The following is a 21,039-nucleotide window of genomic DNA, read 5'->3' as shown; positions in this document are numbered from 1 at the left end:
TTCACAGCATCCTATTGGTCAGTCAGATCAATGGAATGTAGTTTAAACAAAACATCGCTAATAAAAAAAAGGCTCCAACGTGTGCAGACACTGCCTGGCGCCCCCTGCCCACTGGACCACACAGGAGGCTACTGTACATGCTCCCAGAACTCAGGACGCCCCAGTATCTGCCAAGCCATGCACAGGTGCCTGTTCTGGTCCCTCAATCATGATGCAGCAGCATCCCTTTCATACTTGACACCTGAGAAATTCCTCTCGAAAAATGCGATCACCTAGGCGCAGTTGCTGACACAACCAGATGGGAGGGATGATCTATTTGCAGAGCGCTCCAAGGGCATGCGCATGTTGATGCCACAGAGAGCCACCGCCAGACTCAGGAAAGTGCGAGCCATTGCTCTCACACTGCTGCTGCCTACAGCGAGCAGCTGAAAGTTGGGTCTATCTTCGGGTATACAGTTAGAGTTTTTCGAGTGTTATACTGACATCACAGAACTCCAAGCATTCACGCTGGTCCCATTGCGAGATTCCTCTGCACAGCACGTATGTTTACTGTTGCTGGTGTGATACCTGCAGAAACTGACATCACAGAATAGCACAGGGTGCATTGTTCCTTGCAGTCCTAACGGGAAACACGAGCTTCATCTAGCCATGCACATGTACCCAGCGTGAATGACGCATTGCGCAAAATGTTCGTCCTGCTATCAAAATACATCTCAGAAACATTAGATGTTCTCACCGCTAAAAGCCTGTGTATGCTCACAAAAACACAGTTAATCATAAAAGCATTCTTGTTGTTTGGAAAGAGAGCATTCTCTTTTAAGCACAGACGGGGGGGGGGGGGGGGGGGGGAGAGATCAGAACAATTACACAAAAAAATTTGAAGCACTGCCTTGCAAAAGAGAAAAAAATAGCCGGAATTTTCGGTATCCTACAGCTACAGATCTGGAGATGTCCTAATGCCACAGTGGCAGATGAGTGACCACATCCCTGCCAGAGATGGAGGGTCTGCTTCAACTTGTCATTGAACACTTCCTTTCTCAGAACTTTCCATGCATACCTTGCTCCATCTTGTTCTAATCAGTTTGTAGATGCTCCTACATCCCAGCACAAAGGATGTCTTTGTAATGAATAGAGCATTATGATTGTATTTTGTACAGATCACCATATTGCACTGACAATTAAACCCTGCAAAGTGGCCTACAGATCATCAAATATGGAAAGACTCTTACTCAGTTACACTGCTCTCCCACTGAGGACAGGAGCTTGAATATTAGAGTGTGAAATAGATCTCCAACCCAGCAATATATTACCGCGTACCATGTCAGTATAGTAAACATACAATTTGTATCCCATGCCATACAAAATCAGCCCTTTTACATCATTCGTACATATATTGCGAAGACAGACAGCACCGTATACACTCCTCGCAGCACTGGATATTTCCCTGCGAGGTCGGCAGTCATACACCCCCGATGGGTGACCAGAGCACCCTCAGCAGACTGAAGTCACTCTCAGAATTGTTATACAAATTCGGGCTCGTTCCCCCTTGGCACAAACGTGTTACTGCTTCTGGTTCAGACCTGCTTGATTGCTTGCTTGCTTTTTCTACACTCATCTCCAGACTCTAGTATTACAAGTATACATGTATTTTTGCATGATTTGCCATAATATTATACTATTTTCATGGTACTTCTCGATATCAAGCACGCAGCAGTACCCTACCGATCCCTCACGCAACATAATTCTGAAGATATAAACTGGAAATTATTTCTCTACAAACCCAAAACTTTACCTATGTGGGGCATGCTGTAAACCACTGACTAACTAGAAACTTTTCACGTCTGTGAAGACATGTACTCAGAAACTCGAAAAAAATAGAGAAAACTGATGTTTCCACTCGCGAATACCAGTGTCGGTGATGTAGCAGTTTCCAAATCATCCCTATAATTTACAAGGTCAACTAATGTGTTTCACATGTCTAGGGAACCAGCAAACATGTCTTCCACATGCTAGATACATACACCACAATCGATCTTCTCTCAACTAAATAAAGGAGCGAAATGTGCAGAAGTAGTCACCCAAACAATTTACATGGGAGGGAATAATGGTCCAGTGCCAACACATCTCCATATTCAGTCTTCTCAAATTTCCACACGATCACGAAATCTATTCAACACCTACTAAGTATTATCTCGCTATTTGGTTGTCTAGAGGACAACATGGTTAAGTCGTCTACATTCCTACACTCCAACAGGCCTCTCCATTTGGATAACTCCTGCCGTTAACGAGAAACGTGAATCATCCCCACGCAGGTCACTGGCGCTGCACGCCAAGCACGCACAGGTAGAATCATTATCCTAAGAAATCGGTCACATATATATTTTATCCCTGTACTTACAACTAACTGTTACAATCGCGGTCTCATTTGAATGACATTCGACAATGAGCGAAGTATCGGAAATACACCCTGTTGATGGCTGTGGCTCTGGAAATAGAAATATCAGTACCATGCTTATGACTTGAGATACTTTTCCCTTTGCTATCACAGTACTCGACGTCAAATCCATACCTTCCTTATGAATGGACATAGTCATTTCCTTTGCACATGTCGGAACACAAACACATACTTTATAAGCTTGATGCTCAAGGCGAACCTATCACGCACCCCCTACTACTAAGTATAATACTCTTCATTAACTGATCACTGGCCATACGAAATAATACTGGCTGAAAATGAACGATGGGTGAAGACGTCGCATAACTTTTTGAAAGTGATTCATCTAAGGAGCGTGGTATGAAACCGCTATTTGCAACAGCCCCACGCCGCCGCCACCACCATATATTTCTCCAGTATTTGTAACGTATTCTGTCTCGATACCATGTCAGAGGTTCTGCAATATATCCACTGAGTTATAGGCGATGACTGATTGAGAAGGATAACAAGCAGTAGTAGATGGTGTGCTGATTGAGGTGTAAGAAATGTAGACTAGCTTTTCAGCTCTCTAGAGCTATGCTGTCAACTAGAAATGATGTCTGTGATTTGGAATCAAGTCTTTCCATTTAACCACATACATGCGTTGGTTCCTATGGCGAAGTCTTTTTAGTGATTACAGCCACAACTGAATCATATTTCAGGTACTCTCCTATCTCAAAACGAGTCACCTTTCTCGAATTTATCTGCTACAGTGAAATTGCCACCTCGTTTTAGTTTGCCCCTATGCATCCTGCAACTTCCCCCTAAGACCTTGCCCTGCCATCCCTGCAGCTTTGCGCACGTGATCGTTCCAATATAATTCGGAACTGAGCAGTGGTTGGACGAAAACTTTATCTACCTCCTTCTGCAATCCGTGTAGAAACAGCGAAGCTGAGTTACTGCGATGGAACTGTGTTTTGACCATTCAGCAGAAATAAAGCCTGCTCCTGCAACACGAGGTAGTATAAAAGACAGTACGGGACCTGGGGGAAGGACGTGAATTTTGCTGATGCGTTATGGTGCTTCTCCAAACTACAAGCAGGTACTATAGATCCACGTCCCTCTATCACCCCAACATTCTATCATCGTTATTCTGTTCCATACACCAGAGAAAATTGCGAACTATAAAAGCTCCATTAACTTCATCTGATAGAGAAGTTGATAAGATTTTTACCCCATCTCTCTCCTCCCGTATATCGAAAAGAAATACCGCATGTGTACCGGCATTGAGCACATGTGGCGATCCTATTAAATATACAGGTACAGACCAGTTTAAAGTTTCATCAGCTGTACTGTAGGAGGATGACCGTACAGTAAGTCGCAAGAGATGCTCCCTGTGACACTGCGTCGTTGTTTGAAGCATTGTTTTTTTCCGCTGTAACATGCTTTGTACATTGCCATACATTTTGTTTTTCCGCCACGACTTCGAGGTCTGTGTCAAGTTCTAAACTGACATTAACACATTCTGATCCATTACCTCTTGCAGAAAACTAGATGTCACGTTGCGTTAATCATCTTGTTACCCCAGCTACCATAACATGCCACACACACTGGATGATTTTAAATAAAAGACAGTTACAACATAAGGAAACTGGAAGAGATTGGTGGCGTTGTGGAGAGTTTCCAAACTGCGTTCGAAAGTGATTGCAACCTCTACATTTAAACCCATCTGTCACAGTGACGGAATAGCTGATGGCTCCGCATTCCATTTCGACTGATATCTCATATTGCAGTCATGTACGCGATCAATGTTTCGGTACTATCTGTCCCCAGAAGGTGTTGGCCCTCCATCAAAACTCTTTCCCCAACTCAAACAAGTGTTGTCAGTCAGTCATTATGTGGTAACCAACTGCGTACCAGTGGACGGATGGGATGGAAAAGACACCCCCGATGTACTGAAATAATAAGCATTACAGTTGATTGTGTGAGCAGTTTTACCAATTTTACAGTAATTTCAACGCCGACCAATAATGTGACAGCATGTTCCTCAGTTTCAGTATCGTAGCTAAACCACCCCCTCCCCACCTTGCAAGTATCATTGCGAATGTGGATAGATGACTGTGCAGTATGTCAATGCAATATTAATTCTTGAACACATCCATCATCAAAGTATATCAGACAGCGCACCACATATTTCTAACACTTCGAGCATAGTGCTTAATTTACGATCTGTCTCTATGCTGATGGGAGTCACAGAGCATTCTCGCAGTCTTAGGGTAAAATTAGAGACTGAAAGACCCCCTCACACTGCCATTAACCAAACCGCCCTGCAACACCGTTACCGATTTAATCTGCAATCGACCAGAGGCAGACAGCTACATTCTATGTCTCATGAATGAATGGAGCTTGCAGAGTCCTCGCCCATCCAAGTGCACAAGAGATGCGCCTATGTCGAGGAGGTTAGCACTCCTTATGGATGCGTAGTAACAGATTTGAAAGTGTTGTGATGTAATAGGAAACGGTGAAAAAGAACAAGAAACAGGCGATTTTTATGCGCGATGGAACTCCAGACAATGGAGTTCAAAGCATTTTTACGTAAATCAACCAAGCTATCAATTTTAAAGTATTATTCCAGAGTCTAGGAGCAGTACCTGCAAGGTATTGGTAAGAGAGAACATAAAGACATGCATTCCTAAGGCTACAACGTTCCGCACTTAAAACGGTCTATAATGTTAGATCGCTTGCATTTCCGACCTATCAATCATTATGAAATGTTAATATTCCAATGTAAGAAATATATTTCAAGCGCGTGACATATATCCTTCTTCCCAGTTTCTCTACGATAAACTATGTTGTCGAACCGTAAAACGAGAAAACTACTTCCTTAAAACATTGGCTCTGTGTAATATGAGCACAATATAGCTTTCCAGAGATATGTAGCGTCCATTGTTCACATCCAATCACGCTTCAGAAATTATACTATACCTGCATCATCCCTATATAAAATTATGGTTAGTTACGGGGAATACTTCTTACAAGGAAACAGATAAACACATAGCAGCAGCATCCGACATGTGAAAATTACTATTCATTCCGCCACTAACTCTGTAAACAGCACATCTGTCATGCAAATGTAGACACGGGGATTGCAGTGCCTCACAATCACCCATCGCTAACTTAGTTATGAAGTTGAAGTCTCGATTTTGCGCCCAAGATGCGACAGGGGGATGGAGTACAATACATAAATCATAGTTTCATTAGAGGAATGTGTCACGTTTTATCGCACATGAAATGGAAGTACTCTGATGACCGACAAGTTTACCATTAACGACCGCAAGTAGACAGTGCTTTAAATCACATACAGAACATGTAGCTGTACACGAGTCGAACATTGGCTATGTCATGCAACTGATGCATCCTGACAAAACAGTGGAAAAATTGACCTACAACAACTTCTCCCTTTGTAGAATGCATCATCAGTCTACCATTAAATCGTACAACGTTACAGCTCCATCTCAATCGATCACCCTGTCCACTCTGCGTCATTCTTTAACACAGATGCAAGTAAGTTTAGAGCTGAATGGTCCTCTGTCTTCCTGAAAAGCTTCAAATTCAGTAGTCAACTTGCATGTATCACTGGTACCTCAATAGAGGACAGAAAAAAAATTACTGCTTCCCTTATACCCTTCGCTTCCATGTCGACATTTTCGGATTCCTCTTTGTGCCGCATATTTGTTCCTATGTACAAATTGCTCTGTGCCAACCAGAAGATACACAAGTACTGCTTCAATTTCCCCACATTTTGGTGTATATTCGGTCAATTTATATCTATCCCCCCATCATTTTTCGCAATTCTATCGATTTTATGTCAGTTCCATCCAGGCGATCATAACATAGCCGCTAGTTCTGTGTTCTAAAATTGCCTGTAAATGTAGTACATCTGCCAACAGCTAACCCAAATGCACAGATCGGGAGGCGTAGTATAGAGCTGTACTTGATTGTATCCAGTCACCTCCACATTTGGAGAGCGTTTGCTCTGTTTACTGTATGTCTGTGTACATCCATGTGTCGCGGATTGCTCCCAGGACGCGCAGTAGACCTGAGTTAGCATTCGAATGTGGATCCGTCGTGCGTTATATCCGGAGCGATGTTGGGATGTGAATCCACAATATGCTGAGCACGGGAAAGGGTTTGAAGGTGGATCCGCCACGCACAATGTACGCAGCGGTGTTGGGATTCAGACCCACAATATATCACATTCGATTTAGTGTTCGAGTGTGGATCTGCCGTGTACTATATATATCCGGACCGATGATCGGAGGCGGATCCAACACGCGTTACATCTGGGATAGGGCTCGCAGGTGGACCAGTCACGCGTTACATCCGAACACGTGCTCTATGTTCGAAGTTTGGTCCACTTGCAGGGGGACAGGGTCGTAAACATTGAGATGCGTGAAAAACTAGCTTTTCTTAAAACGGTGCTGTTTCGATGGAGAGGAAGTCCGCCTTATTAGAAAGGCTGCAACATCCAAATGTAATTATTTCTAAGCCACGCCTGGGCTGAATAGAAATGGAAATGCCGTGTGGCTAAGGCCTCCCGTCGGGTAGACCGTTCGCCTTGTGCAAGTCTTTCGAGTTGACGCCATTTCGGCGACTTGCATGTCGATGGGGATGAAATGATGATGATAAGGACAACACAACACCCAGTCCCTGAGTGGGAAAATCTCCAACCCAGCCGGGAATCGAACCCGGGCCATTAGGTATGATATTCCATTGCGCTGACCACTCAGCTACCAGAGGCGGACGGATTGAGTAGATAAGAGTTAGCCGCGCGGGATTAGCCGAGCGGTCAGGGCGCTGCAGTCTTGGACTGTGCAGCTGGTTCCGGCGGAGGTTCGAGTCCTCCCTCGGGCATGGATGTGTGTGTTTGTCCTTAGGATAATTTAGGTTAAGTAGTATGTAAGCTTAGGGACTGCTGACCTCAGCAGTTAAGTCCCATAAGATTTCACACATTTAGATAAGAGTTCGATTCTTTACAGAATCGAGGATGGGGGAGAAGAGGGTTACTGATATTAGGTAGGGCTAGACGGAGACCAGAATGGATCAACCTAACAATCTCGTGGACGATGGAGGTCGTGCAGCGTATACAACGGGCATACTCCTTACTGATTTGTTTCCTTGCATGCAATAATGAAAGTTTCTTTTCATAATACGATACTGCTCAGAGTGTAGCTTTGTTTCTCCTTCTCTGTTTCGCTTGTTGTAAGAGATGTCTGCTGGTAAGAGATGTCTGCTGTGTTATGTAATTAAAATCCGCACATTCTACGTGCATCCTTATAGTACTTTAATGTCCTAGAACTCACGCTAACGAAAACTAAAAGACAGTACTTGACTGTTCTTTAACAATTGCAAAGCTGTGTAGTTACATCGTCATTGGGTATCACAACTTAAACTGAACCGGTGAGCTGCTAATTATCTCCTTGGAGAAGGGTGTTTGCGAGTTCTGAAGTAAAGGAGTCGCACAGATTAGATATGGAACGTGGGAAATCGATAGACACTTGAGAATTTCCAAATGAGATGTCTAGACTTCATGGGAACTGCTCTTTTTAGAGTGTGCCAAAGGCGGTTATTCCTAATAATCGTATAATAATATGATTACGGTATACGTTTTGTATGTGTGTATACGAGTATATAATATACAGATGATCAGACTCTGCTGTACGACTTCTGAGGTTTTTCCCGTAGCTTATTTGCCAGAATTAAATAAACGTAAATATTAGTGTTTATGACCATCGATTTCTCGCTAATTCTCAGATTACCATAGGGTGACGTAAGGCTTCTTGCCCTGTTCATTATTGTAGCGACCTTTTTATTTAATAGAAGATGAATCTTTTCTGCTTGGGGTTTTATTTTCTGTTTTTCCCCTTTCTTCTTCTCCGACAGTATGTAATGTGACTAGTGAATAGTGAACCTACAGCAATCAGTCGTTGCAAATTACGTTTATCTGTAAAACTAATTTTAGTAGCGGGACTAATCGTGAGTTTTTAATTGCCTAGATATTCAAGGATTGTCTGGCGCAGGTAGTATTGTTACTTGTTTAGTAGCATCCAAGGTAAATGGTTCAAAATGGCTCGGAGCACTATGGGACTTAACATCTGAGGTCATCAGTCCTCTAGAACTTAGAACTACTTAAACCTAACGAACCTAAGGACATCACACACATCCACGCGCGAGGCAGGATTCGAATCTGCGACCGTAGCGGTCGCGCGGTTCCAGACTGAAGCGCCTAGAACCGCTCGGCCACACTGGCCGATGGCATCCAAGGGACACGTACAGCTTATACTGGTATGCTGTAGACGTTTGTAACATTATCCCCAGTTCGATGTAACAGTGATTGTGCCAAACATGTCGATTCGAAGCTACATTATGGCCGGAACGCTCAGAGATAACTCATCCTTGACCACATAGCACCTCCACTCTGTGACGAGAGTACGACGGAAATTCATAATGACGTCTGCATTAACAAGAAAAACAAGCTTCATTTCCGACGTGCTTCTCTTCGTACATTAAGAGAAATAACTCAGGAAAAAGGCAGAATAATTGAACGATGGACTGAAATATGACGGTCTAATGCCGCAACAGAGCGGCTCAAGTTGCCCTTGTCTCAAACACTCGTTTTGGGAGTGTTGCAAACTCGGCTGGCGTACTATCTAGCACATCGTCTAGACGAGCTGACTCCAAGCAATACACATGGTCCACTTATATTAATGTGACGAACGCCGACGTCAACACACTATCTCCACTCACAAACAGCAGGTGGCAGCACTAGCAGTGGGGGTATGTAACTCGAGTAGTGGGGGAGGGGGCAGGACGGGGACAACAGTACAGTAATGCGGAAACGGAACGATTTATCTGACGTCAAAAAGAGTATGATCATTGGCTTTCGGACCAAGGGTGTAAGCATTTCCGAAGCCACTAAGTTCGTGAACTGTTCGTATGCCTCCGCGGTTTAGGTATACCGTGCATGGAAAAAATGGCGCTAGCCAAGCTCGGCGCCGAGGCAACTGTGGTGTACCGCGGGCCATGTTAACAGGTGTGAACGACAGCTACGGAGGTGAGTAGGGTCGAATAGACGTGCAACTGTTGAGCAACTGACCTCCCAGGTGAACCAAGACTCTACCAACCGTGTCTTCTCAACGACCGTTCAGCGAACGTTGCTGCTTCTGGTTCTCTGCAACATACACCTGGTTCACGCACCCAAGCTGGTCATTGACGACGATGGCTGGAATTTCCACGCCAGTATCGCAAATGGGCGCCCTGTGAACGGCGACAGGGGCCTTATCAGAAAAATCACGTTTTATTTTATCTCCAGAGGAGAGAGCATTATGGTCTGCGGAATGTTTTCCTTGCATTCTCTGGGTGTTCTCCTCCTTGTGTAAGGCACAGTGGAGAAACACAAGTATTCATCTATCCTTGGCGACCATGTCCAATCCTCCATGCAGTTTGTTTTCGCCTGGCGCGATGGCATGTACCAGTATGGCAATATATATATATTTTTTTATGTGTCACACAACTCGCAGTATACGTGTGTCCCCGCATTTAAAACCAATCGATAATCAGTGGGATTGTCTCATCAGGGTGTTCCTACAACATATTCTCAACCGAGAAACGCAGCGCAGTTGGCCATGGCCCTGGAGTTGGCATAGCTCCACATTCCTATCGGGAGCTTCCACAACTTCACTGACTCTCCTCCTGCACGTCTTGCAGCGGTCAGGGCTGCAAAAGTTGTTTATTCAGGTTAGTGACAGGTGGTCACATCATGTGACCATCACTGACTTAATGCAGTGATTGGCAAACTCAGTTATCAAAAGAGCCATATACCAACAGTACAACTACTAAAATTTCTTTCGAGATTCAATTTTTTAAACTTGAACTATATAGATAGATCGTTCTTCTTCTTCTTTCGATTTCGGCCATCTTTGGACCACGTTCAACAATTCACTTGCCCGGCTTTTTGATCTTTTTTTCTCTCTTCCCAATATTTCCTCATCATTTTCGAGTGGTTCCTCCTCTGCTCTTCCGACCATTTCCTGTTATTATTCTTTAGTTTCGTTTCTTCTGGAAAACACTTAATTTCGTTCACTATTTGTCTAAACTTTTCCCTGTCCCTGATTGACTCACGGGTGACATTAAAATAGGCCAAATCCTTTTTCACCATCTGTATCCATTTATTGTTGGTTTTTTCGTTCCTGTTACTATGTTCAAACACTTTTCTTGTTAGTCTGTTTCCATCCATCCTCGACAGGTGACCATAAAACGTTAGTCTGCGTTTACGCATTGCCTCACTCACTTTCTCAATAGTTTTGTATATTTCCTTATTACTCTTTAGCTTGTACTCTTCTCCAATCTTTCTCGGTCCTAATATTTTTCTCAAAATTTTCCTTTCTTTCTTTTCCATGTTTTCTATTTCCCCCTTTTTGTTAAGAGTTAGGCACTCCGATGCATACAGGCATTCTGGTCTAATGACAGTTTTATAATGTCTTAATTTAGCTTGAATCGAAATGTTTTTTTTGTTATATATGTCTTTGGTTTTTTGAAAAGCAAATTCCATTTTCCTTGCTCTCGCCTGGTTTGCACTCTTGTCTAAACCATTCACTTGAATTATTTCACCCAAATACTTAAATTTTTCTACTCTCTTAATATTGCCGTATTTAGTAATAAGATTTTTCTTGTTATTTCTATGATTAGACATATACACGGTTTTTTCAAATGAAATCTGCAGTCCAGCTCTGGCCGAAACTTCTTGTAGTTTCTCCAGGTAGTTCTGAGCTATTTCTTCGTTTTCTGTAATTATTGCCAGATCGTCTGCAAAAGCTAAACAGTCCACTTCTATTTTTTCTTTTTTTGTTCCAATTCTGATGTCATTCTTGGTGCCTTTGAGTTCTTCTTTCCATATTCTCAATATCTTTTCCAGTACGCAGTTGAAGAGGATTGGGGATAAACCATCACCTTGTCTAACACCTGTTTTAATTTCGAACTTCCTTGAAATTTCACCCATAAATTTAACTTTGGCCTTACTGTTTGTTAGCGTCTGTTTGATAATTTGAATTGTTTTCGTATCGACCCCAAATTCTTCCAATACTTTCAGTAATGTTTCTCTATCTACCGAGTCGTATGCTTTTTTGAAATCTACAAATACTATTGCAAATCTCTGGCCTCTTGAGATTCTGTAACGAATTAGTGTTTTCAGGTTAAATATTTGTTCAACACAGGATCTACCTTGTCTAAAACCTGCTTGATATTCACCTATTTTTTTATCCAGAACTGGCTCCACGATTTGAAGTAATTTCCTTGACAAAATTTTGTATCCTACTGGTAGTAGCGAGATCCCTCTATAATTATTAACATTCATCTTATCCCCCTTTTTGTGTAGTGGGTGTATCAGGGCACACTGCCAGTCTTCAGGAATTCTTTCTTCGTCCCAGATCTTCTTAAACATATGTTCCAAAACTTGTGGGAGGTTGGTATCCATTATTTTTAGGATTTCTGGTACTATGGAGTCTTCACCTGGGGCTTTATTGTTTTTTAGACTGTGTATTATGTGTTTTATTTCTTCAGCGTCTGGAGGTTTTGACTCGGTATTAGTATTTCGGTGGTTTTCAAAACTCATTTTATCTTTGGGTGGTTCACAATTTAGTAGATTCTCGAAATATTTTGCTAATATTTCACAATTAGTCTTGTTTGTCAAACCTAGCTTGTTCTCTTCATCTTTAAAACATAAATTTGGGGATTGGTATTTGGTTAGCTGTTTTCTAAAAGTTTTGTAGAAATCTCTAGAATTATTTCTTTTAAAGTCTTCCTCAATCTGTTCTAGGTTATCCTGAAATTGTCTTCTTTTTTTATTACGGAAAAGCTTAGCTGTTTCTCTTCTCTGGATTTTAAAATTGTCAAGATCTTGAGGATCTTTTGTGGAGTTCCATTTCTGCCACAATTTCTGTCTCTTCTCCAGGTTCTCATCACATTCATTGTCCCACCATGGATGTCTTCTTACTCTTTTCACGAGACAATTTTCTTTTGCTATTTCAACTATTTCGTTTTTGATCTCCTCCCATCCCGCTTCCTTATTTATTGTGGATATGCCATCGCTATCTTTGTGCAATGCTCTTTGAAACCGTTGTTTAATTTCTTCATTTTTTAACGTTTCTGTGTTATATTTTGGAATTTTGTAAAAGGTTTTCTTCTCTTTTCGAAATGGGAGTGGTCTGAATTTAATCGTAGTCAAATAGTGGTCTGAATCAACATCAAGGCTTTTCAGCACTTTAGTGTTTTGAATTTCTTCTTGACAATGAAGTGAGATAGCCACATGGTCAATTTGGAATTCTCCGAGAAGTGGATTTGGTGATCTCCATGTTTTAGTTTTTCGGCTCAGCTTTTTGAAATGTGTTGTCATTATTTTCAAGTTGAAATGCCTACATACCTCTATAAGCCTTTCTCCATTTTTTGAAGTTCTTTTGTGACCTGGGAAGAGGCCTACTGTTCCATGGTATTTTTTCTCCCTTCCTATTTGTGCGTTAAAATCGCCTACTAACATTTTTATGTTCTTCTTTGAGCATCTATCCAGTTCCATTTCAAGTATCTCCCAAAATTCTTCAACTTTCTCCGGGTTATTTTTGTTGTCCTGGTTTATGGGTGCATGGCAGTTGATTATAGAGTATCCTTTGTTTTTACATTTAATCTCAAGAATGGATAGTCTCTCAGAACTCGAGTAGAAGTTAGTAACTGAATCTAAAATTGAGTGATGTACCAGAAATGCTGTTCCCAGGTATGGCATTTGTTTCATTAAGATTTTACCTGGTTTTCCTTTAAATAAACGATAGTTTTCAAAATCTAAAGCAGTTTCATCTAAAAACCTTGTTTCTTGTAATGCACATATTAAAATTTCTTTCTGGTTCAGCTTTTCAATCAATAATTTCAATTTTCCTACTTTAATTAGAGAGTTTACATTTAGGGTTGCAAACATAGTTGCTTTCTTAAATTTCAGTGTTGAGGGCTGCATACATGTTGGTTGGGGTCCTCCAAAATCCTTTGACCCCTTTGCATTGTTTCTACGAACAACGGAGGATTTGCCATTCGGTCTACCTCTTGGAGTAGTGTCTATCTTTGACGACGTTCCCATCATGCTTTGCAGTAATTGTTGGATAATAAATTGGGGGATCGGGTTGCCCCGAATCCGAAATTAAAACCAAGGTAGTAAGCCCTGGAGTTAGCTCTTCCGCTCTCTCTGCCGTTGGGAAATTGTTCCTCTTCCGCCATTGAGACCGTTGGCTGGGTTTCACCTAGTAACCCTAGGCAGGGGCCCTATGACAGGGTGCTACCATCTGGAGCCGGACGGACCCTGGTTTTTTTACGAGGTTGTTACTCCTCCCCCTCCACACTTCCCCATCCTCTTGTTTTTAGATGGGCCCGGGCTTGGGACCGGCTTGCGGCGGTGTTAGATAGATCGTTATTAACTTAATTGGGATATTCCTAAGCTGGGCTTTGCTGAAGACGTGCTCTGTGTGACTGAACAAAAACAGATAGTTTGTTTTGTAATGGTGTAACTTCTTCTAACACCGAAAAAAATGTTTCCTTTCCCCTGAAATTGACTTTTGAACTTGATTAGATGAGATGTAATGTCTACCATCAAATAAAATATTTGGATACACTGATAGTTCGTTAGTTATGGATAGTGGAGAAATGCTTTAATTTCTGTTAATAAGGATGGGTCCAAGGTATCTTGTTATGCAGCAGAAGAACTACGTACTCACTCTCCATTTCAACAGAAAATTCTGTAACTTACAATGATTGAGAACTTTAGTTGTCATGGGTTGATAACCTTAATCATGAATTCCATAACTTTGGAAATTTCTTCTGGAAATATCTGCGGACAACGCTCTATGTATTAGACAAGTGATGCGATGGTATGTAACTATCTCGTCATTGTTTACTCTTTTAAAATAACAACAAACGCGTTTCTTACGCCGGTCTACGTTTCCGACTCCACTGTTGAAATGAAGACAATTTTATCGTAGTAATTGATGTACACTCAGTTACAGCTTTTGCTGTATACTCTCCCTAAGTTAAACTTTGAATCGCAATAATCCGAAAGTTTTTCTTTGGGTGGTGGTGGTTAGTGTTTAACGTCCCGTCGACAACGAGGTCATTAGAGACGGAGCGCAAGCTCGGGTTAGGGAAGGATTGGAAAGGAAATCGGCCGTGCCCTTTCAAAGGAACCATTCCGGCATTTGCCTGAAACGATTTAGGGAAATCACGGAAAACCTAAATCAGGATGGCTGGAGACGGGATTGAACCGTCGTCCTCCCGAATTTTCTTTGGGATATATAGGTGGAAAAAGTCCTACAAAAAGCGAAACCCGTGCTGTATGCTTTGTCACAAGGCTCATCAACAGTTGTCGATTAAAGCTGAAACTAATTTAAAATCTACGATTTGCTGATTGGCTATATTCAGAGATATTTTGACTGTTCCATTTTCACTGTTTTAGCAGACGCCTGCATCTTTTTAATTTCTTTTAGAATATCTGCTTCATTCTCAAAATCCCGAAACAGCTCTTCGGGTGCAGTTCTGGAACAACTTACTTCAAGAAGTAAATTACACATTGTTATGGCAAGCCAAGTAACTTTTACTGAATGCTGCACTGCATTTCAGTCACACAGATACATGACGCTATTTTTCAACATGGTCACTAAGTGCCTGTAAACAACGGTTGGAACTTTCTACCAGTCATTCAGTTTCTCGACGATACAAATATGCTCCTTGGTCATGCAGCCATTCGAGAACCGCTGTGTTAGAGTCCTAATCGTCGTAAAACCTGCGTTTGCTGCGAATCAGTTCCCCAGTTGTCTAGACAATGGGGTCAATGTCGATGGCCTTTGTTCACGAACAGCATCACCCACGTCTCTGCGGCCTTCGTCGAATTGTTCGAACACTATCACTACAGCTGGACGGTTCACGTAGTGCCAGATTTTGTCGATGCATCTTTGTCCAATTTAGGCGTTTTTCTCACAGGAATCGTACTTTCCAACTATTTCAATTTTAGAGTACGTTTCCAGTTACCGCGCCATTGTGTTTCCACACTGTGAAGCACTTTAACGCAGCAGAACTGTGTCTGCAGGAAACTGGGGACGTGTACACTCTTCTGATAGTGCACAATTATTCACGGTGGCGCAGATAAAAGTAGCCTGTATAAGTATAAAGGAAACGCAGTGAAATTACAGGTGAAAAATACAGTGAAAAATACATTTATAGAAGATGCTGACATGACCCTCTACAGCATCAGCACTTAGCTGTGCGCGTCTAAGAATATTCGGATACAACTGGCGTAAAGTTCGGATATCGATGGCGGCAACTTCACGGCTGATATTGTCTTTCAGTTCCTGTATTGTATGTAGATTTGTTTCATAAGCCGTGCTCTTCAAATGTCCCCACAGGAAAAATCACATGATGTTAGATCCGGCGAATGTGGCAGCCATAAATGTTTGCTGAGAATTCGTTCCTCAGTTAAGACATCATGGACTCATCCTTAGACATGTAGCATGTGGTCCCATCTTGCTGGAAGAAGCAGTATTGTCTTTCATATTTAGTGAGTGGAGCACAAACTGTATCAAAAATTTCCATGTGTGCAACCGTGTTAAAGGTAGTATCAAAAAAATATCGGTCCAGTGATGCGCGTTCGTATTACACCGCACCAAATGCCGATTTTTTTCATGAAGGAGTGGTTATTGCCACGCAATGTTACGACTTCGTGTTCCGTGAATCCACATGACTGGAAAGATGATACAATGCTTCATCACTCACGATGTAAAGGAAAGGGTTTGATAAACCATCGTTGATGTTATTCAAAAGCCACGCGCACCTCCTGTAACTGACGCACAACCATCACACGATATGGCTTCAAGTTAAAACTTTTCAATATCCTCTATTATCTATCTATATCCGAATCCCGCTCCAGCTACTGTCGGGTCTGGGTGCTGATAAGTCCTCTCCATTTGGCTTGGTCCTCCCACCATTTTTCTTCCTCCACTTGCTGCCAGGTCACACCTCTCCTTTCTACAGATATTCTCACTTCCATTTTCCACCGTGTTCTTGGGCGCCCTCTAGGTCTTTTCCCATCCATCTTTAGTTCTTCCATAATTCTGGGGAGTCTCTGCCCATGCATCCTCTTAACATGCCCATACCATCTTAATCTCTTTCTTTCAGTTTCTTCTCTCATACTTTCTTGTTTGAGGTCCTTTCTAATCTCTAAATTCCTTACTCTGTCCATTCTTGTTTTTCCCTTAACTGCTCTGAGAAATTTCATTTCCACTGCTTGTAGTCTGCTCCAGTCCCTTTCTGTAATTGTCCATGTTTCTCCACCATAGGTGACAATAGGGAGGTAATAATTCTTATACATAAGGAGTTTTGCTCTTTCTGAAACTTCATTATTCCAAATCAGGTGTTTTATTGTTTGGTAGAAATTGCCTCCCTTCTGTAACCTCCTATTAATTTCGTTAGTTATTCTTCCATCCCTAGATATTTCACTTCTTAAATAAGTGAAACTTTCTACCACTTTAAGGGTTCTCCATTCAAGGTAATATTTCCGTTGATTCCTTTCTCTCTTCCAAATACCATTACTTCACTCTTATCTTTATTTATTTTTAATCCATACCTTTTCATTATTTCCTTCCACGCATCAAGCTGTAACTGTACATCTACCTCTTTATCACCCCATATTACCATATCATCTGCAAAAATCATCTTTTTGTCTTTTTCTTTTACTATATCTTTAACTGCCCTATTCATTCCCTCCATCACAACATTAAAAAGTGCAGGAGATAGAATACTTCCTTGCTTAAATCCTTGTCTTATTCCGAAGTATTCAGAGTTCCCCAATGGTGTTCTAATTCTACAATTCTGTCCTCTGTACATTGTCTTTATAACATTAATGTATCCATCTTCTATATCTATCTTCTTCATTTCTTCCCAGAGTCTTTCCCTGTCAACTGAGTCATATGCCTTTTCTATGTCTATAAAAACCATTATCACCCTTTTGTTATACTCCCAACTTTTTTCCATCAGTTGACGGATGGAAAAATCAGGTCGATCGTGCTTCTTCCTTTCCTAAACCCTTGCGGTTCTTCACTCAGCTCCTTTTCTATCTTTTCACTTACACGATTTAGTAAAATTCTTTCAAAAATCTTGGCTGTATGACTCATAAGGGTTATTCCTGTGTAGTTTTTACAAAGTCTTTTATTGCCTTTCTTGAAGATGGGAACAATGTCTCCTGTTCTCCAGTCGTCAGGTATTCTACTATTTCTCCATACGCTTGATAGTGCTCTATACGGCCACTGCATTCCGACTGGACCTGCTGCTCTTATCATGTCCACTGATACTTCATCAGGTCGTGGGGCTTCCCCCCCCCCCCTCCCCCCATTCATTTTCCTCACAGCTTTTTCCATTTCTTCCCGTGTAATTTGTACTAATTCTGCTTCCCAACTTCTCTCAATTTCTCCATTATTTGTTGTTACCTCATGTACCTGCTCCTCAGCGTTCAACAGCTTCTTAAAATGTTCTTTCCAGAGATCTTTTATATTCCCTGGATCTTCAATAATGGTACCGTCCTCTGTTTCCATCTTTACTGGTACTTCAGAAGCCCTCCTTTTAATTTTCATCTTTTTATAGAACATTTTCTTATTGCTCTTCACATCTTCTTCAAGTTTTTTTGTAAACTCTTCCCATGCCTTTTTCTTTGCTGTTTCCACTATTTCTTTGCACTTCTTTTCCTCTATATATTTTTATGGTCTTCGTCATTTTTAGTTTTCCACCACTTTCTCCATGCTCCATTTTTTCTTCTAGCTGCTTGGATTGTGGTAGCATCCCACCAACTAGTCTCTCTTATTTTTTTCCTATCCAGATGTTCTGCCACATACTTTTTGTACTGCTTCGACTAAAGTGTCTTTGAATAAACTCCATTCTTTTTCTACATCGCAGAAAACTTCTTTTGGAAATTTTTGTGTGATTAATTCTCTGTACTTCTCAGCACATTCACTCTCCTTCAGTTTCCAATCCCGTATCCTCATCACTTTCTTCTGTTTTCTATTTTTCACACACTCATTCATTTTCCGTTGTCCCACCAGTAATCTATGGTCTCCATCTGCACTCACACTTGGAATTACCTTCACATTTGTTACTTTCTCTCCCCATTCCCTATCTACTAGAATATAATCAATTACACTCTTGTTCTTCCGTCCCAACTGTATCTGGTGATAACATGACATTCTCTCTTCATAAACCAGCTGTTTGCTATTTTCATTCCATTCCTCTGGCACAAATCCAGGAGTCTTTCCCCTTCTTCATTTCTGCCTCCATATCCAAAACATCCCAGTACTTGCTCAAATCCCTTTCTGTCTTTGCCTACCTGTGCATTAAAATCTCCCATCACTATATTAGCACTCTCTATATGGTTTTCTAACGCATTTTCAAAGTCCATCTTCTCTTCTTCGATACATCCACTTGACATGCATAAATCTGGATTACTTTTAGTGTTTCTTTTTGGAATCTCAGGTTTAAGATTATGATCCTGTTTGATATATATCTCACATTTTCAAAACAGCTTTGTACGCTCTTATTCACCATCACTGCCACACCATTTCTTCCAGACCTCTATTATCTCCTCCTAGTTAATGCGCCTGTTGGGCAAATTTACGTGTAGACTTCTTTGGGCTCTGAATAATTCTTCAGCGAATGTCTGCAATAACTTATGGTGGTCGGGAGGTGTATCCATTTTTTACAAACTCTGCGTTGCTCCCTTTGGAAATTTCTGGTAAGGTCCTTGGGACCATGCCCTATGGAGGACTCGAACCTCCGACGGGGGAAGCCGTGCGAACCGTGACAAGGCCCCCTAGACACCGCAGCTGCTCCCTTTGCAGATAGTCCTCTATACGGGTACCTGACCTCGAGAATTTCGAGAGTTTCCTTACTCGTACCTGTTTTCACATATGAAGGGTTTGTTTCAATAGTGGTACAAGTCCAATTTTGTTCATTCTGAGATATAGAGTCCTAAAGTTAAATGAGCGTTGAAAAATCTGCAATTGAGATACTAGAAATATTCAGGTATATACAGGGTGTTACAAAAAGGTACGGACAAACTTTCAGGAAACATTCCTCACACATAAATAAAGAAAAGATGTTATGTGGACATGTGTCCGGAAACGCTTAATTTCCATGTTCGAGTTCATTTTAGTTTCATCGGTATGTACTGTACTTCCTCGATTCACCGCCAGTTGGCCCAATTGAAGGAAGGTAATGTTGACTTCGGTGCTTGTGTTGACATGCGACTCATTGCTCTACAGTACTAGCATCAATCACATCAGTACGTAGCATCAACAGGTTAGTGTTCATCACGAACGTGGTTTTGCAGTCAGTGCAATGTTTACAAATGCGGAGTTGGCAGATGCCCATTTGATGCATGGATTAGCACGGGGCAATAGCCGTGGCGCGGTACGTTTGTATCGAGACAGATTTCCAGAACGAAGGTGTCCCGACAGGAAGACGTTCGAAGCAATTGATCGGCGTCTTAGGGAGCACGGAACACTTCAGCCTATGACTCGCGACTGGGGACGACCTAGAACGACGAGGACACCTGCAATGGACGAGGCAATTCTTCGTGCAGTTGACGATAACCCTAATGTCAGCGTCAGAGAAGTTGCTGTTGTACAAGGTAACGTTGACCACGTCACTGTATGGAGAGTGCTACGGGAGAACCAGTTGTTTCCGTACCATGTACAGCGTGTGCAGGCACTATCAGCAGCTGATTGGCCTCCACGGGTACACTTCTGCGAATGGTTCATCCAACAATGTGTCAATCCTCATTTCAGTGCAAATTTTCTCTTTACGGATGAGGCTTCATTCCAACGTGATCAGATTGTAAATTTTCACAATCAACATGTGTGGGCTGACGAGAATCCGCACGCAATTGTGCCATCACGTCATCAACACAGATTTTCTGTGAACGTTTGGGCAGGCATTGTTGGTGATGTCTTGATTGGCCCCCTGTTCTTCCACCTACGCTCAATGGAGCACGTTATCATGATTTCATACGGGATACTCTACCTGTGCTGCTAGAACATGTACCTTTACAAGTACGACACAACATGTGGTTCATGCACGATGAAGCTCCTGCACATTTCAGTCGAAGTGTTTGTACGCTTCTCAACAACAGATTCGGTGACCGATGGATTGGTAGAGGCGGACCAATTCCATGGTCAACCCTCTTGACTTTCATTTATGGGGGTATTTGAAAGCTCTTGTCTACGCAACCCTGGTACCAAATGTAGAGACTCTTCGTGCTCGTATTGTGGACGGCTGTGATACAATACGCCATTCTCCAGGGCTGCATCAGCGCATCAGGGATTCCATGCGACGGAGGGAGGATGCATATATCCTCGCTAACAGAGGGCATTTTGAACATTTCCTGTAACAAAGTGTTTGAAGTCACGCTGGTACGTTCTGTTGCTGTGTGCTTCCATTCCATGATTAATGTGATTTGAAGAGAAGTAATAAAATGAGCTCTAACATGGAAAGTAAGCGTT

At 41.9% G+C, this 21,039-nt stretch overlaps 1 protein-coding gene across 3 annotated transcripts in view; it reads left to right on the top strand.

Annotated features, from left to right (window-relative positions):
- Nucleotides 1-21,039, top strand: part of LOC124601097 (luciferin 4-monooxygenase) — a 263,691-nt gene that overhangs the window by 38,455 nt on the left and 204,197 nt on the right. The window contains exon 2 of one of the 3 annotated variants that reach the window (XM_047136218.1): nucleotides 10,051-10,210. The exons of the other annotated variants lie outside the window; for them this stretch is intronic. The gene's annotated coding sequence lies outside the window, so the exon portion shown is untranslated. The remainder of the gene's footprint in view (nucleotides 1-10,050; nucleotides 10,211-21,039) is intronic. 3 annotated transcript variants of the gene reach the window in all.

The sequence above is a fragment of the Schistocerca americana genome, chromosome 1 (assembly GCF_021461395.2).
Source record: "Schistocerca americana isolate TAMUIC-IGC-003095 chromosome 1, iqSchAmer2.1, whole genome shotgun sequence".
In the NCBI taxonomy this organism is placed as follows: Eukaryota; Metazoa; Arthropoda; class Insecta; order Orthoptera; family Acrididae; genus Schistocerca; species Schistocerca americana.
The sequence above is the reverse complement of the archived record's forward strand: the minus strand, read 5'-3'. Positions and strand labels throughout refer to the sequence as shown.